Here is an 18,128-nt window from a genome sequence, read left to right as displayed (position 1 = left end):
TTCTGAGAAGTGTCTATTCATTTCAGCTGACTACTCTTTGATTGAGTCTTTTATTTTGGGGGGGTCTATTTTTTGGAGTTCTTTATTCTAGCTCTTAGTCTTCCGTACCTGGCAAAAATTTTTTCCCATTCTATAGGTTGTCTCTTCACTCTGTTGGTTGTTTTCTTTGCTGTGCAGAGATTTTTAATTTGATATACTCTGATTTGTTGATTCTTTTTTTTTTTTTTTTGAGAAAATGCTTTTTAATATGAAAATTGTATTTGGGCACAAAAATGCAACGCATAACTTGGGACCATTATTCTGTCAATAAGGACATTATTATCTCAACTAAGAACAGAAATTTTGTTAAGGCATGACAAGCAGATAAAAACCCTGTGGAGTTCTATTCAACTTATTTTGTTAGGGAAAAAGATGTTTGTTTGGCTCTGGTCACAGTTCCATCATGTCTACCTTCTTTGTAAGTTCAGTCTCAATGGTATCTAATTCTCTCTTTGCTTCTTCAATTTTCACTTGTGCAAGAGATGGATTTGGCATTAAATCTAAGTAGGACTCCAGCTTTTTCTTCAAAGGTATAGTCTGTCGTTTTAGCTCTGCCAATTTCTCTGCCAGTGCTACTAGTGACTGATGTGACAGAGAAGCATCCATGCCTCTAGCTGAAAGCTGCTCCTCTGCAGCTCTGATGCCAAATCTGAATTCCTCTGCCTTTGCTTTCAGGAAGGTCCATGTTCTGAAGACGATTATCAACTTCGGCCCTTTCGGTAGACAGATGGAGCTCTGCCTTCTTGAGATCTTCTCGTAGACATTTTTCTAACACTAAAGTTGCAGTCAGATTTTTTTCAAGTTTTCCCAGTTGAAGCTGGAGTTCTTCATTTTTGGATTTGGTACGAAAAAGATCAGAGGTCAAATCATTCACTGCAGGAATAAAACTTGCTAGTGAGGTATCCTTTGTTTCAAGAACAATTGCACTGTCACCCAAAGCATTCAGATAGCTGGAACCAGTGATAGACAGATTGGCAGGGGAAAAATTCACACTCTCCATGAGGTCTTGAAGATGCTTGGCTTCTGATTCACATTCGTTTGCTTTTTGTTTCAAGTCCTCTATTACTAGGCAGGCGTCCCTGTCCCGCGCTCTGTTTCGTTCTGCAAGGTGATATAAAATCTCTGTGGTCCGTGGGTTCACCTCATACTGTGGAATCGGATCATCTCCAGATATTTTTTTCAGCCACTCAGCAACCTGCCAAAAGCACAAAGGCAGTTTCGCGTTAGGTGACAGCAGTGAGGGGCGGTACTTCCGGGTTAGGTGGGCAGGCTGCCTTGACCTGATTTGTTGATTCTTGGTGTTATTTCTCATACAATTTGGGTTTGTTCAAAAAGTCTTAGCCTATCCCTATGTCTTGAAGAGTTTTACCTATTTTATCTTTTAGCAGATTAAGTGTTTCTGTTTTAAAATTTAGATCTTTTTTGTATTTTTATTAGTACATGTTTGCAGTAAATAATGACATAGTTACATTTATTGTAGGGAGTTGGTACACGTACAGCTTAATTCTTTTTTTGTCTCCTGTCCCTCCCACCCCTGCCTGCCCCTTTCAACTCTTGGTCCCCTTCACATTTGCAAGCTCTTAGGTCTTTAATCCATTTTTATTTTAGTTTAGTACATGTTGAAAGATATGAGTGTAGATTCAATCTTCCGTATGTGTATAGTTGGTTTTCCCAGCACCATTTATTAAAGAGGCTATCTGTCCTCTAGTGTATATTTTTGGCCCCTCTGTCAAAGATCAGATAGCTATACATGCCTGGAGTTGTTTCTCCATCCTCTATTCTGTTCCATTTTGTATCTTTGTAATATAAATTGAAATTGGTATTGTGATGCCTTCTGGTTTGCTCTTGTTGCCCAGAATTGCTTTTGCTATTCTGGGTCTCTTGTGGCTCCATATGAATTTTAGGATTGTCTTCTGGCATTCTGTAAGGAATGCTGTTGGTATATTGATTAGGATTGCATTAAATCTGTATATTTTGACAATATTGGTTCTGTCTGTCTAGGAACAGGGGATATCATTTCATTTTCTGATATCCTCTTCAATCTTCTTTTTCAGAGTGCCATAGTTTTCATTATAGAGATCTTTCACATCCTTTGTTAGGTTAAATCCTAAGTAATTTTTTTGAAGCTATTATGAATGGTATTGTTTTCCTAATTTCTTTCTTGGTTGGTGTACAAGATCATTATTGATTTCTGTGTGTTGATTTTTTATCTTGCTTCATTGCTGAATTTTTTATCAGTCTCAGGAGTCTTTGTGGGATTTTTCAAGTCTTATATGAAAGGATCATGTTGGGCCGGAGTTTTAGCTCAGTGGTTTCGCCGCCTGCTGTGCAAGGGCAAGGACCCAAGTTCGATCCCCAGTACCAAAGAAAAAAACAAAAAACCAAAAGGATCGTGTCATCTGTCAAGACGATAGTTTGACTTCTTTCTTTAGTATACATATTCCTTACATTTCTTTTTCTTGTCTAATTACTCAAGCTAAAATTTGAGTGCTACATTGAACAGGAATGGTGATAGTGGACATCCTTGTCTTGTTACTGATTTTAGAGGAAAAGTTTTCATTTTTCCCTGTTTCATATGATGTTGTTAGTAGGTTTGTCATAAATTGCTTTTATCAGATTGCAAGTTCCTTCTATATCTATTTTCTTCAGAGTTCTCATCATGAATGGATGTTGGATTTTGTCAAAGGCTTTTTCTGCATCTATTGAGAGGATCATACCATTTTTGGTCCTTGCTTCTGTGCATGTGATATATTTATTGATACACTTACGTTGAACTATCCTTGGATCCCTGGGATGAAGTTTACTTGGTCATAGTGTATATTTTTAATAAATTGTTGTATTCTGTTTGCCAGTATCTTGTTGAGGAAATTTGCATCTATGTTCATTAAACGAACTGGCCTATAGTTTCCTTTTTTAGTTGAATCCTTGTCTGCTTTTGGAATCAAGGTAATACTATCTTCCAGGAGTGAGTTTTGTAGTACTCCTTCCCTTTCAATTTCATTAAAGAGTTTGAGAGATATTGGTGTTAGATCTTTCCTGAAGTTCTTGCAGAACTGTGTGGTAAATCCATCAGGTCCTGAGCTTTTCTTACTTCGCAGGTTTTTTTATTACTGGCTCAATTTTATTGACTGTTATTGAATTTTTACTGAGGGGTTTTGTATCTTCTTGGTTCAGTTTTGTATCTAGGATCTATGCATTTCTTCTCAATTCTCCAATTTATTAAAGTACAGGTTTTCAAAGTACTTACTTATAAACTTCTGGATTTCAGCAGTATTCATTGTGATTTTGTCTGTTTCACTTCTAATTACATTAATATGGGTCTTTTCTTTCCTTTTTTAGTGAGATTGGCTAAGGATTTTTCTAGTTTGTTTATTCTTTCAAAGAACCAGCTCTTTGATTCATTGATTGATTGTATATTTTGAGTCTCAATTTCATTAATCTCTCCTCTGATATGTATAATTTCCTTCTTTGTACTAGCCTTGGATTTGAATTGTCCTTGTTTTTCTAGGACCCTGAGGTGTATACTTAGGTTATTTATTTAGGCTTGGTCTGTTTTTCTGATTTGGGCTTCTGTAAACTTCCCTCTTAAGACTGCTTTCATCACGTCCCATTGGTTCTGTTGTGTCATACTGGCATTATTTGATTCTAGGAACTACCTAATTTTTCCTTGATTTCTTCTGTGATTAATTGATTATTCAAGAGCATATTGTTTAATTTCCATGCATTTCCATTATTTTTGTGGTTTCTTTTGCTATTGATCTCTCTTTTTGTTGCACTATGATATACATGGGATAATTTTGAGACTTTTGTATTTATTTAAGCATGCTTTGTGGGATAGTATGTGATCTATTTTGGAGAATGTTCCAAGTATTTGCAGAGAATAATGTGTATTCCACTCTAATTGGGTAGAACACTCTGTAGATATCTATTGAGTCCATTTGTTCAAAGGTGTGGTTCGACTCTGATATTTCTTTGTTAATTTTTTTTTCTAGTTCATCTATCTACTTGTGAAAGTGGGTATTGAGGTCCCTCACTATAATTGTGTTGATGTTTATCTGATGTTTTATGCCCAGTAGTGTCTGTTTCATAAAGTTGGGTGTGCCAGTGTTCAGTGCATAAATACTTATAATTGTTATCTCTTTCTGTTGAATTATTCCTTTAACAAATATGTAGTGACCTTCTTTACTTTTTCTAATCAGTTTTGACTTGAAATACACTTTGTCTGACGATAGGATATCTACTCCTGCTTATTTTCAGGGTCCTGTTGCATGGAATATTGTTTTCCATTTGATTTTTTTTCAGTCTATGAATTTCTTTTTGGATTAAATTTGTTTCTTGTGTACAGCAAATCATTGATTCTTGTATTTTCATCCAATCTGCCAGCCTGTGTCTTCTAATTCAGGAGTTGAGGCCATTCACATTGAGAATTATTACGGAAAGATATTGATTTATTCCTGTCATTGCACTGTTTTCCTGTTGCTGATTCTTTCTTTCCTCTTCCGTTTAACTGCTCACCCTAGCTGGAGTGTTCATTTCACTAGATTTTTCAGCAGTTTTGGCTCCCTTGTCACTTTCTAGGTTATCCTTGAAATTTTTTTGTGGTGCTGGTTTGGTGGTCATGAACCTCTTCTGGTATTCTTTGCCATAGAAATACCTTATTTCTCTATTAATTTTGAAAGTTTCACAGGATATGTCAGTCTGAGTTGAAAACTTTTTTCTTTTAGGACTTTAAATACTTCACTCTGAGCTCTTCTGTCCTTTAATGCATTCACAAAGGGGCCATAATTCATATCAATCCCTGCTGGGTAGCTGTGATTTGAATTCAGTTGTCCTGCTGGCTTGAACCACTAGTGGTACATTCACGACTATCTGAAAAATGGGAGCCACTGTGCCTGCAAAAGAAGCCAAATGCATCATGACCTTTTTCACACTGCACAGATCGGCTGCCTTTATGTATAAAATGTTTAAAAGAACTCATGAATATAAGTAAGTCTTTTAATTTAATGAAATAAATTTGTTGATTATTGTAATAATTTTATTTGGTATGAAGAGTATTAATTTATATTTATATTGGGGCAGTAATTATTCAAATTCAAGCAACTATCTAGATTCAGTTCATTTATAGACTTTTTATTAATTTTATTAGTAAAAAGACCAATAAAATTGTACCACCCATGGTTCAAGCCATTCAATGGAACAGTCATGCACTGGCCACCAGTGGTTCAAGCCAGTGGGATGTATTAAGGTTGATGTTGAAAAATCTGCTGTAATTCTAGTGTGCTTACTTTTATAAGTAAATCATGGCTTTTCTCTACCAGCTTTTATGATTCTGTGCTTGGGTTGGATTTCTGGGATTTTGACTATGATAGATTGTGAAGAATTTCTTTTCTGATCATGGCTATCTGGGGTTTTATATGCCTAGCTAATCTGTATGTTATGCATTTTCCCCATACTTGGGAATTTTTTTGCTATTATTTCTGTAAACAGGTTTTTATGCCATTTGTGCTATCTTCTGATATTTTAGTAATTCCAGTTAATCTTAGTCTTCTTTGTATCATCTAGAGCTGTTGGACCCATTTTCCATGTTCTTTTGTTGTTTTTAAGGTATCTCTAAGTCACCTGCATCAGCTTTATCTTCTAGTTCTGACACTCTTCCCTCACATCTGCTGCTCACATCTCCTCACATCTGGTCACATCTGCTGCCTATATTTTCAATAGAATTTTTTAATCTCCTGTATTTCTGTTTGTGTCTTAGTTACTTTTCTCAATGCTGAGACAAAACTCATGACACCCACAAGTTAAAGGAGAAAAGGTTTACTTTGGCTCACAGTTTTTAGAGGTTTCAATCCATAGTCAGCTGGCTCCAAGGCAGAATGGCATCACAGAGGAGAAACGGTCCATGGCATAGCAGGCAGGAGGCAGCAAGGCAGCAAAGTAGCAAGCTTCCCTTTCCCCTTTTATTCCATCCAGGCTACAAGCCTTTTGGGTGGTGCCACCCACACCCAGGTTGGGCCTTCCCATTATCTAAATCCAGAACTACCCTAAACCTAAATCAGTGGACTACTTTAGTTATCACACCCTTAATCCACATTCACACACCTTTAATCTACATTCACACACCCTAGATTCAGCCTCTGAAGAGCCCCACCTATGAGCATAGGAGGCTTTAGGGAGATATCTAGATACAAGCCACAATAGTTTGGTATCTTTTCATGGACTCTAATTCTTTGCTAAACTGACCATTTACATTTTGTGTGATTTTGTTTAGCTCAGCTAGATCTATGTTAGTATCTTCTGTAAGTTCAGTGTTCATTTTGATCATTAAATCCATTATCTGTTTAGTTATACATGATTGAGCTCATCGCTCACTTTATTAATATGTTTCTTTTCGGTTGTCTCCTCTTTTATCATTTAAATAAGTCATCTGTTTGGGTATTGATTTCCTCTCCATCAATGTCCCATGGATCCGCTTTGAGGGAGTTGGGGAGTTTTAGAGGCAGTTTGTTGCCTTGTTTTCTCATGCTTCTGTTGTGTGTGTGTCTGCGTGCATGCTCGCACACATGTGCATGCACATGCACATGCATGATGAGGATTGAGGGTTGATTGCCATGGAAAGACTTTGTTTGCTAGTATGGAAATCTCTTCAGTTAGTGTCTACTTTCCAGTGATAATCTCTGGGCATGACTAACTACATTTTTACCTCTGTCCCAAGTTCTGACCACCTCCATTAATTTGGGAAGGAGAAGGTGCAATGTAATTGTCCCGGCCCCCAGTTCTCTGGAAATGAGCTGCAGTATTTTTGATGACATCAAGACAAACCAGATATTGGTATGCAGTAAAATCAAATTAATAGAAAAAGCTAAGCCACCTTGGCAATAGCAATGAAATAAACAACAGTGATAGAGTAAAAAACAAACTGGATATTGATATACCATACTAAGCAATACAAGCTACCATGTTTAACATTACAATATAAATCTATAATTTTACAATAAAGACAAACCAAATATTGACATACAGTAAATATCTACTAAAAGAATCAGCTATACCACCATTAACAGTAGAAAAAAATTAAACACTAGTAGTACAGAATTAACTAAATACCTAAAGATTAATAAAGCTTAATAATAATACTAGTAAAGATAGATAGGGTCAGGAAAGGTAAAGTAAAAGAAGTAAAATTTCAAAAAAATAAAGAAAGATGAGAAGGCAAAGAGAAAATTGTGATTAAAAGATCCCATTAAGGAGTAAAAGAAAATTAAGAGAATTAGAGAAAAGTAACAATAAATATCAAACTAGAAAAGAAAAAACAGAGAACAGAATAAAGAAAAATGAAGAAAAGGAGAAAGAGAAAAAAATTCAACACCCAGAAAAACTAATAGAGAAAAAGAGAAACAAGTCCCCCCAAAAATCCCTACATTTTGGAATGAGTGGTTTTTTTCCAAGGTCTGCAGTATTCAAATTCACCAAATGTGAGGGAGGGATTGTGAGTCACTGCTAAGACCTATTTTGTTTCCACACTCACATTTTTGTGTATAAATCCTGCTCTGCCTTTCCTGCTGGGCATGGTTGGTCAAATGGCATCTGCCCTAGGGCTGTATTCACTCCAACTGTTCCCAGTTTCCAAGTCCCTTTGTGCACTCCAAGTCATAGCTTTCTCCACCAAGCATTACAGCCTGTGAGTTTATAAGATGCTCCCCTCCTTCAGAGGCCAACACCCTAGGCTATGGCAACCATCCAAGCTGAGGCATATCTCTGATCACATTGGTAGATGCGGAAAGCAAACATCTGTGTTGGATGTAGGCAGTGGGGTGGTGGAATGAGGGGAGGGGAATCAAGCAGAGCACTGGGTTTAATGCCAGCACTTTCAGACCTACAACTTGCCTAGCCTCTTGCCACAGAAAGCATGTCCCCTGTGTTCTTCCAAGACTAAGCTTAAACTTCTCAAGGGGTCTATGTCTAGCCTGAGCCTTTTCTCTCTCTCTCTCTCTCTCTCTCTCTCTCTCTCTCTCTCTCTCTCTCTGCCCCCCCCACCATCTCCCACCCAGTCACTGTGGTATGATAACTCCAGAAATCCTGAAGTGTAATTGTTCTGCAAGTCCATCTTACATAATTAATACCTTCCCCAAATGGCTCCTGATTAAACACTCTCAAATATGCTGGGCATGCACTGGATTTCTTCTCCAACTTTAATGCTGTATTAGCAGGGTCAGGGGTAGCTTTCCAAACTGCTTCATTTTCTCTGCATTGTGCTCACTTTCTCCAGCTTCTCTGCAGTTTCTAGTTTTCCAGTCAGTTTCTTTCCAATTCCTAGAAATCTAATTCTGTTTTGTTCATCCAGGTTTATTTCAGGTGTCTAGATTCCAGGTCCCAGGAAGGGTACATTTTGCTGCTGCTCTTTACTCCACCATTTTTTTTTTGGTACCCAGGAATCTAACTCAGGACCTTGCACTTGCAAGACAGGTGCAGTATTGCTGAGTTAAATCCCTCACCCCAACTCCACCATTTTTAATCTACCTTGAGAAGTCTACTTCCTTAGGAGGTGGACAACAGAAATGCTCTAGTTGCAGCAAGAGGGTGCTAAGGATGGAGCAGGGGATGCTGGGCAGAATGGGGTGCAGCAGCCATGCAAGCTAGCACCTGGGAGTAAATTTTTTAATCACAGGGCCCAGTGCTGGCTGCAGAAGACTGAGGTCCCACCCAGCCATTGCTTTCCTAGTTCACAGTTCCAGTGGTCAGCATGGCTTGGTTGTTACAAAATACATATTTTTCCTGCTGGAAAGGGGACTAAAATGAACAGAAAACTAGATGAAAATCTGAACACAGTGTCCACTGTACTGTTCCTAATGTGTTGCAATTCTTACCAAAGTGTCACAGATGAACTCTAGAATGTTCTTTCTGCCCATCTTGAGGAACTTCCACAGATTCAAAGACCAGGAGAGAAGAGGTAGGCATCAGCAGCAACAACCCAAGCTAATGGATGCATCTGTAGCCATATATTCCATTCAGGAGGACAGTGTCCTGGACTCTGGACACCTGGCAGCGTTTTCCAGATCATCCTCTCTTGCGACTTGCTGGGCAGCTGTGCAGCCAACCAATGTCCACTGCAGGTACAGTCCTGTGGCTGGAAGTACCCCTTTCCCAAGCGTCTTTGACTCCCCCCTTAGCCGAGGCTCTTCCTTTGTGGTGAACAAGGAAGTGTCCTCTCAGGGAAACAGGCTCTATTTGCAGGATTCACAACCTAGTTCTTTCTGTCACACACTTGGGACCTCTGATGACTTCCTCAGGAAGCCTGCCCCTGGGCCACTGGCACTCCTGAGACAGAGCAAGCAGACCCCCGATGGTAATGTGGGCCAAGCCAAGCTGTCACTCAGAGAACACTGGTTGGCCAGTTTGGCTGTCTGGACAGCTACAGGCCTTGGGGTGAAATGTGCTCAGACAGGGTGGGCAAAGTGACTCCCAGGAGCCTCACAGCTTTCCAGTGATGCCTCCAGATGCCACAAGGACCCCTTTGGCAATCCAATCAGGGCTTTCTTACTGTACTCTTTGCTCCCATATTAGAATTACCCTAAAAATACCAGATGCCCAGTAAAGTTTGATTTTCAGAAGAACAAATGTTTCGTATAAATATGTCTAAAATTATTTACTGTTTATCGGAAAGTCACATTTAAGTAGCTATTCTGGATTTTTATTTTCTAAACTTGGCAACAGCCTAGAGTAGAAAACCTGAGCTCTGTCTTAGCTTCGAAGCTGGGCTCATTTTTGCAGTCTGAAATAGTTAACAGGCTGACATTGTGTCAGCCTTGTTGTTAATCCTACCAATGGAATAACTCCTATGTCCTGGCCACTTAGCTTATGAATAGAATATAAGGAATACTGTCCTCTAACTCCATCTCACCATGAAGACAGATGATTTCTAAACAATTTTCCAGAGAAAGGTGAAGGCCACTGGTGGTGACTGGAAGGGGCTAATTGTCTACCTTGTGCATCATGAATGCTATGGACCCTGCCATTATCAGATCCTGTGACAAGGAGTCCCTTCCCATGCAGTAGAGCCACTGAGACTGGGCAGTGGTTTCCAGGACAAGGAGATGTGGTCTGTGAGTGTGTCCTCAAGATTTCACACTTAGGCCAAGACAAGCACATTTCCAGTGAAGTCAAAACTGCCCCCAGCCGGACCCCAGCCTTGTTAACAGGGTCACCGTGGGCTAATTATCTTCACTCCGCCTCAGTTTCTTGATGTGTGAAATAAGCTCATGAGAAGATGTGAAGTAAGATATATGCACCTAGTAAGAGCCAACATGAGCTGGGGGGGCACTGAGCACCCCATGTCTGCTCAAATGGGGAGGCTCACTGCCTTCAGAGTCACTGGGTATGTCAGGGAAGGTGAAAGGAAGCCCAACATGGTAGGGTAAGTCCCCATGGGGAGGATAGGACTGGAAAGTTCAAAAGGGTGGACACCCAAGGCCACCTATGTCAGTCAGAAGTTGGGATTGATTCCTTTGCAATGCACCATGCCTGAGGCAGCAGGAGGTCAGTGACAAGGTTAGGCTGTATTTTGTAGGTATCATGTTAGTGACACAGCACATACATATACATATGCTCTCAAATGTACCTGCATCATGTACACCCTCCACATACACACACACATACACACACACAACTTCCTTTCTGATCCAGCCTTATATTGCTCAGGTAGGAGAGGGAAGATTGGTCTCTTTGATGGAAAACTATAAAGTTTCAGAGAAAAGATTTCCAGATCATAGCATTTGGGAATTCCTTCAAAGAACAGGGAATTTCCTGTGCAATCATCCAACAAGTGTGCTGATCTGCAAATGGGGCCTGTGCACACAAAGCCTCCAGCAGAGTTTTGAGTGTGTTAAGTTCAATAAAGAATCACTAAGACTTTCTCAAGAAAGTTCTTGATATCAAAGAGGGAGCAAAATAATAATAACCAAAAGAACTTGAAAGAAATAAAGAAGAGTCAGGGAGCTAAAGAAAACCCATAAAGGAAAAAGTATGATTTTGAGGGATAACTCTAGCAATGAGGAAAAATATTATATCCATAAAGCAAAAACAGAATACCACAAAAACAAAACCCCCCAAAATAAATGAAAGCTCTAGCAATTAAAGACATTAGAAATGGAATTTAAAGAGTTACAATAGTTACAACCTTTCTGTTAGACGTAGATATAGTTGGATGTACGTGCATAGCTAATATAGAAGAGATCTCCAAGAAACCAGAATCAGCTCTTTACTTAAGAATTTGTATAAGAATACTTAAGGAAGTATTACCTTCACACATGAGCCACTACTTGGGGCTTCACTGAATGCGAAATAATAATAATTATATTATTACATACTAATTGTTACTATAATAAAAGGTTGCGACAAAAAAACAAACTAAAGTGCATTATTGTGAAGCTGTAGAGCACCAGGGATACAAAGATCCTTAAGGCTTCCATGAAAACAATGAGATGGCTCATGGAGTAAGAACAGAGCACCAGGCTGTGCAGCTGCAGCCCTGGAAAACACACAACCCAATTCAGCTTCCCTAAATTCTGCAGGGAATGGTTACCTGGAAGACTGTCCCAAACTCGGCTGTCCATGATGGACCAGAATGTTCTCCAAAATCCACCTCCAGGAAATCGCAGTCATTTCGCCTCGCCAAGACAGGGAAGTGTGTGATTCAAGAAGCAAGCGATGGCACACAAGAAAGAAAAGGAGGGATGAATACTCAGGATAGGAGAGGAGCAGGGCTCCAGGGTCAGACAGTGGCCTGGAGCCTCAACACATGGGAAGAGTGCTTAGCACTTTTCAGAGAGCAGCTGGGCTCCAGGGTCTTTGTAATAGGAGCATACAAAGTAAAGAAAACAGAAGACACAACCAACCCTAGAAAATGAAAAAGCTATGCAGCACAGAATACAATATGTTGATTGGAACACAGGTGGATACATAGGTTAGCACAACAGTTTACTGATGCTATGCTTCATGGTAAATAGAGATTTCAAACTTTACAGACAACTGTGAATGACTTGGACCTTCAGTTGAACAAAAGTGACAGAATAGAGCAAACAGAATATTGCCTCAATGACAGATGTGCCATCATTAAACCGAGGAGTGGAGAGAGGTGGTGTTAGAGAACTAAACACTCATCTCTCCTGATAGGATGACAATAGACGCCATCCTACATTGATTGGGTACAGCAGAGCAGTACAGGCACACTGCTAGGAAATATGGGAATATGGGTGGAGATGACACCTAAAGAGTTGCAAGTTGCTCCTGTAGAGGAAAGGGAGACAGGCGGGGAGGCAGGCTGGGAGACTGCTGCTTTTCTTAACAAGCATCACAATTATGTGTGACTTTTTATATTTTTTGGTAAAGATTTGAAATAACTTTACAAAAGAAAACCTACAAATCTGAGCATGTCAGTCACCTGAGAAACTCTCCAATTATTCTCGGCTACCAAGCGGATAAGTCCAGCTTCCCATGGTCAACCCTCCCCAGCACACCTTTCACCCTTCACTGAGGTCTGAGGCTGGATTGGCATCAACACTCTGTGCTCTAAGATCTCTATTATCCTAGTACCAAGTTAGGTTAGTTTTAATTGTGTACATGAATGGATGAATGACCAGTTGAACTAGAGAGGGCATTTTGAAAAAACATAAAGCCAAGGCTGACGTGACTATTTAGAGACTAGTTTGAAAGCTAGATCAGCACTTCCATGTCACAGTTTGAGAGTGGATGAGAAGTCATGGAGGGGTAATTTCTCAGATGAGTTAGAATAATTGACTATTGACCCCTATGGCAACAAAAGCAAGCTCTGCTTGCCACACTTATGCCCCATCTTTTGGGGCAAAGTACCAGAAGAGACATTAACACAAAGGACCTCAAGGATGAAGGATGAGGAAACCAGAGGATCGACACATGTGTGTAGCCCCACCTGGAAACAAAAGCTTAGCCTCTCCAGCTGACTTCCAGGCCCCTATGTAACGTGGCGTCTACAACCAGCCCTGTATCCATAAACGGAAATCAGATGTTCTCGTTAGAAGTGCTGGGAATACAGCACCAGACTCAATTTGTTGGTGCAGATAGTAAAGCACACAGACACCAAGAAACCTCAAGAAGGCAAGGTTGTTCTACTTCTGCAGAAGGGCGCAGAAGTAATTTATCTCCTCCTGAGGCCATGTTCTTTATCATTAACAAATTCAACCAACAATTGACATTTCCAGTCCTTGTCCCATCCAAACTTTTTCCAGAAGATGGATACGACAAGGATGGGGGTTTGTGGCCAAATGAAACAACAATATTTTATCATCTGAGCTTTCTTTTTTTTTTCTTTTTGCTCATGAGTTGTTGTCCTAAGTCCTTAGTATCAGTCTGAGGGAACTATCAGGGGTGTCAGGGGGGTATTTTGTTCCCCAAGCCCCTTTATTTCCTCACTTGTCCTGATTGGGAGGCATATTTATTTACCATTCTATTTGTTCCAGAGCCTGAGGCTCAATCTCCGGCATGCACCGAGATATCTTGCCATTAGTTACTTTTTTTTTGGTAGCCGGGATCGAACTCGGGTCCTTGCACTTGCGAGGCAGGCAGTGCAACCACTGAGCTAAATCCCCAGCCCACCATCAGTTACTTTTGATTTCACCTGAAATGGCTCACCCAACACTATCCCGATCCCACCCAATATCATCCTGGGACACAGACAGAATAACCCATCCACCAAAGCAGTACTCAGTTGCATTTGTAACTTTTCTTACTTTCCATACATGAACTAACCTGGTCACCACAGTCTTTGTCTTCTGGCCCTTTCCGAATTGTGGAGATGTCTTTATTGGGTCCTCAGCCCACAGGTGTGGGTTCTTGTCCCAGAGGCGACTACAACAAGGCTGTGGAATGTGTTTCCTCCTGGTGGCAGTCTCCATGCCCTAATGGGCTTGAGCTCCACATTACATGCCAAAATTTTAGGGAATAGACCTCCAGACTCAATTTGTCAGTGCAGATAATAAAGCACTCAGACATCAGGAAATCCCGACAAAGTGAGGTTGATTTACTTCTGCAGAAGGGCATGAGGTCGCAAGCACTCAGAGACTCAGCAGCAGGCTCCTTTTATTTCCTCACACTTGAGAAGCAGCTGACCTTTCTTCTCATTGTCTGGTTTGAAGGTTTACAAACTATCCCAACTGGCTAATCTAAGTGGCATGAGGGCAGTGCCTGAAGGGCTGCTGAGGGAGGGGAGAGCGGGCTTATGGGGAGCTGAAAGTCCTTAACTGTTGATAAGTTATCTTTGGTGGTCAGTTGTGTTCCCAGAATCTAAGCTGAGCAGACTTTTCTCATAACCCTGGTGTAAAGGGTAGGAGAGGGCAGTGTAGGCTGCGCTAGAGCTCAAGAAGAAGACAGTTGCTACGGGCAGAGCCTGAAGATGGTCCTTCGCCTCCTCCCTACTCCCTTTCTCCTCCATAGACGGTGTCTATTTGACTAAGACTGTAGACCCTGGATGGCACAGCCCAGGAGACAGTTACATTATGTATCCTTCTTCCTTGTTCCCTTTCTGCTTATGCCTCCATCACGAGACAATCACACTATGTTCAGCCTAGGCCACATAAGCCATGTAGCACTCGTCACTCCACCTTCTCTTTCTGTTTGTCTTACCCTATAAATAAAGAGCATGCTGGACTCCAGGAGGCCATTAACTCTCAACAGGCTGTGTGTTGGGAGCAATGCTACATAATTCTAGGGAAAAATCATTTGAGTAGGCCTAGTTCTCCTGCCTACAGACCGGCAATAACACTCCAAGACATACTTCCATTTTGGCCTCAGGTCACAAGGGAGATCTCAATGATCCCATGATGCTGTAATGCTCCAGGACAAGACCACACCTGTGGGAGACGCCCTGGGAGGAACCAAATCTTCACCTGTGTAGCTCCTGGGAGGAACTAAATCTTCATCTGCATAGTTCCTCATTGTTCTTAGATTTCCGCCGCCCCCGCCCAGTCTTTTGTTACACCTTGCTCATCCCAATATGATACTGAAATCTACATTATTCATTTGTTACATTTGTTTCTTTGGATGTACTAAATAAAAGGTGCTGCAAGCTAGGGCTTCTTGTCTTTGCCGCCCAGAGCAGCACTGATCAGGCCCAAAGCTCAGCTTCTTCTCAGTCTCATTTGTCTACCTTTCCTGTAATTCGCCGCGTGCTGCCGTGGCTCGCAGGAGACCAGGACTCACTGCAGAGGTTCTGGTAACGTCCCCTTCCCCTGTCCCCTACAGCTATGCTTCCACCTGGTCCCAGCTTTCAAGCATAATCTTGGTGTGTACCCTTCTTTCTTCTTGTTTTTCAATTTTCTTCATCTCCCACCCCTCTCCCTGGTTTCAAACCCTCTGCTGTGTGGGTCATGGCAGACATTCTCTTATTTATATTTTTGATAAAAAAAGACCTTGTTTCTTATAGAAGAACGGCCTGGTTTTGGATAGTGGTTATGAAAGGCTCCATGTTACCATGTGAGAGTCATTCTCAGCTCCCTACTCCATTACCTTCCCAGCAAGATGTCAAGGCAGTATCCCCAGCATGCAACATTGGATCTGTGTAAAGGGAAAACTCATCTGGATGGCCAAATGGCAACTGATGCAGTCTGTCCACAACCTAGAAAATCATTTGAAGTTGATTTCTATAGATGTAATTATGTCTTAGCAGCAGAAGGTAATGCAGTGAAAGTCCCAAGCCTATCTGTACTTTTTGCTAACATAGTATAGAGGATAATATGTGAAACCCACAAGATGCTTTACTATTTGGCTTAAACATCACTTCTCAGCATTTTGGCTAAGATCAAGTGTAGTAACTATTTGGCTTAAGCATCCTGTTAACTGTAGGTGCTGCTCTGACCACTGACTTCATGACACTAATGTTAGCTAAAGTCGGTTTTCATGGCTTAATGAGACATGAGTTTAAGAGAATCCTAACTTAAATCCCCAAATTTAAGTGATCAGAACAAAGAAATTAGAGAATTTCATGATGAAAGGAAATTATTTTACTAAGACATTCACTGCTTTGCCCAGAGATTCTCTAATATAGTTAGACTATAGAGCTGCACCTTGACTTAGGATAGATTGTGTCCCAATAAATCTCAATCAACTGAAAAAATTATAAGTCAAAAATGTATGTACTCCACCTAGTCTGCCAAACATGCCAGCCCAGCCACACAGCACACTAGAGAGCACTAGTAGTTTTTCTTGTGTTCCCATGGCTAACAGTGAGCTGCATCACTGCATTGCTAGCAGTATCAGACCATACGTTATTGACCCAGGAAAAGATGAAGCGTGAGATATCTCTCACCAATGCATATCATTTTCATGCCATTATAGTCAAAAAATCCTGCTGAACCACTGCAAACCAGTCACTACAAACAAGGCTTAATCTAGAAAAATTCCTTTTTAAATCTTTTTTCAAAGACACCTCTACCATTTAAATGAGAAATATTTTTACATATTTTAAGCAGAAGTTGATAACCAAAACTTTTATTAAAATAAAAATATTTTCAATTTTACAATTTAATATTTGGTCTTCAGGCTTATTTTGTATTTAGTTTCTTGGGTCCCCGTGCTTCTGGAAGGTAAAGTGGGAGGGAGTGACCCCCCGCACCCCTCAGTCCCCCTGCCACGTCGCCTCCATAGCCTGCGGAGAAGCTGGGACCACGCGCATCGCCTCGCCTCGCCTCACCTCGCCTCACCTCACCTCGCCTCACAGAAGAACACCGCGCATTCAGGCCTGCGCGGCTCTGCAGGTTTGGGTTTTTTGGACTGAAAGTAGCCTAGACTTACCGTCTTGGGCTTGTGTTGCCCCAGGATACTGTCAAAGAGTTTCACAGAAGGATATCTGAAGTGATCATCTATAAGCCTTTATATCCCTACTTTGGTAGGTCCCTTTAAGATGTAGCTCAGTCATTTTGAGGAACCAGGAACAACAGCAAAATTTTACTGTATTTATCAAGTTCAAGCATAGATCAAAGTAGTGAAGAATGTACAAAAAAGATTAGCAGGGTGAATATTGAAAAACTTATAAAGGATTTCTCACAGATAGAAAAGAAAATGATAGAAACCAGTAGAAGAATAACATAGTGGAAATTCAGTTGGAAAAGAGTACCTGTTTATTAAAAGTAATACAAACAAAGGAAGCCTCAATTAAAAACGAATGTGCTGCTCTTCATATGATAAAAGGGCTACAACAGACCACTGAATATCAACACAATTTGAAAGGTGAAAATGAACAACTAAAAAGAAATGCTGATATGACAAGGGAAAAGCTGAAATCTCACAAACGGGAATATAAGAATAATATTGCCAAACTTGTACGTGAAATGAAAATCAAAGGGGAAGAACATAAGATAGAAATAGGCAAACTTTATCAAGATATGCAGAAAAAAGTTGAATTAAAAGAAGAAAAGCACAAAGATCTAATAAAGAAAAAGGAGATGGAAATCTCAGAGTTAAATGCAAAGTTAATAACTCAAGAAAAAGAAAAGCAAAATGAAATAATCAAACTACGGCTGGAGTTTGATGCCAAATTACCAAGAGTTCAGACTAAATCAAAACCATATCCAGATGCTACTATTTCCCCACAGAGTATCTACAGAAGGAAGCTTCAACATTTTCCAAGGAGAAAAAAGCAAAGAGATTGCAATTCTTTGTAATACCATTCACAATTTGGAGCAGCGCCTTTCTATTGGCAAAGATTCTCACCTTAAATGTAGACGATTTTGCATATAACAGTAAACTCATTAATTACTATTTACTTTTTTTAAAAGCAATTGAAAAATTTGCTTCCATTTTCAACATAAGCATACTGCCTAAATAACCTAAATAATAAATGAGACAGCTTTAAAAAAAAAAAAAGATGTACCTCAGTCACATGATATGATACCCTACATAGAAGACACAAAAAAACTCCATGAAAAGACTTCTAGACATAATTCACAGATTCAGTAGAGTAACTGGATACAAGGTCAACACTCAAAAATCAATAGCCTTCTTGTACACAAATAACAGAGGCACTGAGAGAGAAATTAGGGAAACAATCCCTTTCACAAAAGCAT

At 40.2% G+C, this 18,128-nt stretch overlaps 2 pseudogenes; one reads left to right on the top strand and one right to left on the bottom strand.

Moving 5' to 3' along the window:
• Positions 1-221: 221 nt before the first annotated feature.
• LOC101697572 (HAUS augmin-like complex subunit 1) lies at positions 222-10,444 on the bottom strand (annotated as a pseudogene).
• A 109-nt stretch (positions 10,445-10,553) lies between these two features.
• LOC101719098 (coiled-coil domain-containing protein 152-like) lies at positions 10,554-17,802 on the top strand (annotated as a pseudogene).
• The last annotated feature ends 326 nt before the right edge of the window (positions 17,803-18,128 follow it).

The sequence above is a fragment of the Heterocephalus glaber genome, unplaced genomic scaffold (assembly GCF_053883595.1).
Source record: "Heterocephalus glaber isolate CG9 unplaced genomic scaffold, H.glaber_assembly_v1.0 deba00000331, whole genome shotgun sequence".
In the NCBI taxonomy this organism is placed as follows: Eukaryota; Metazoa; Chordata; class Mammalia; order Rodentia; family Bathyergidae; genus Heterocephalus; species Heterocephalus glaber.
Note: the sequence above shows the minus strand (reverse complement) of the source record. Positions and strands in the feature narration are given on the sequence as shown.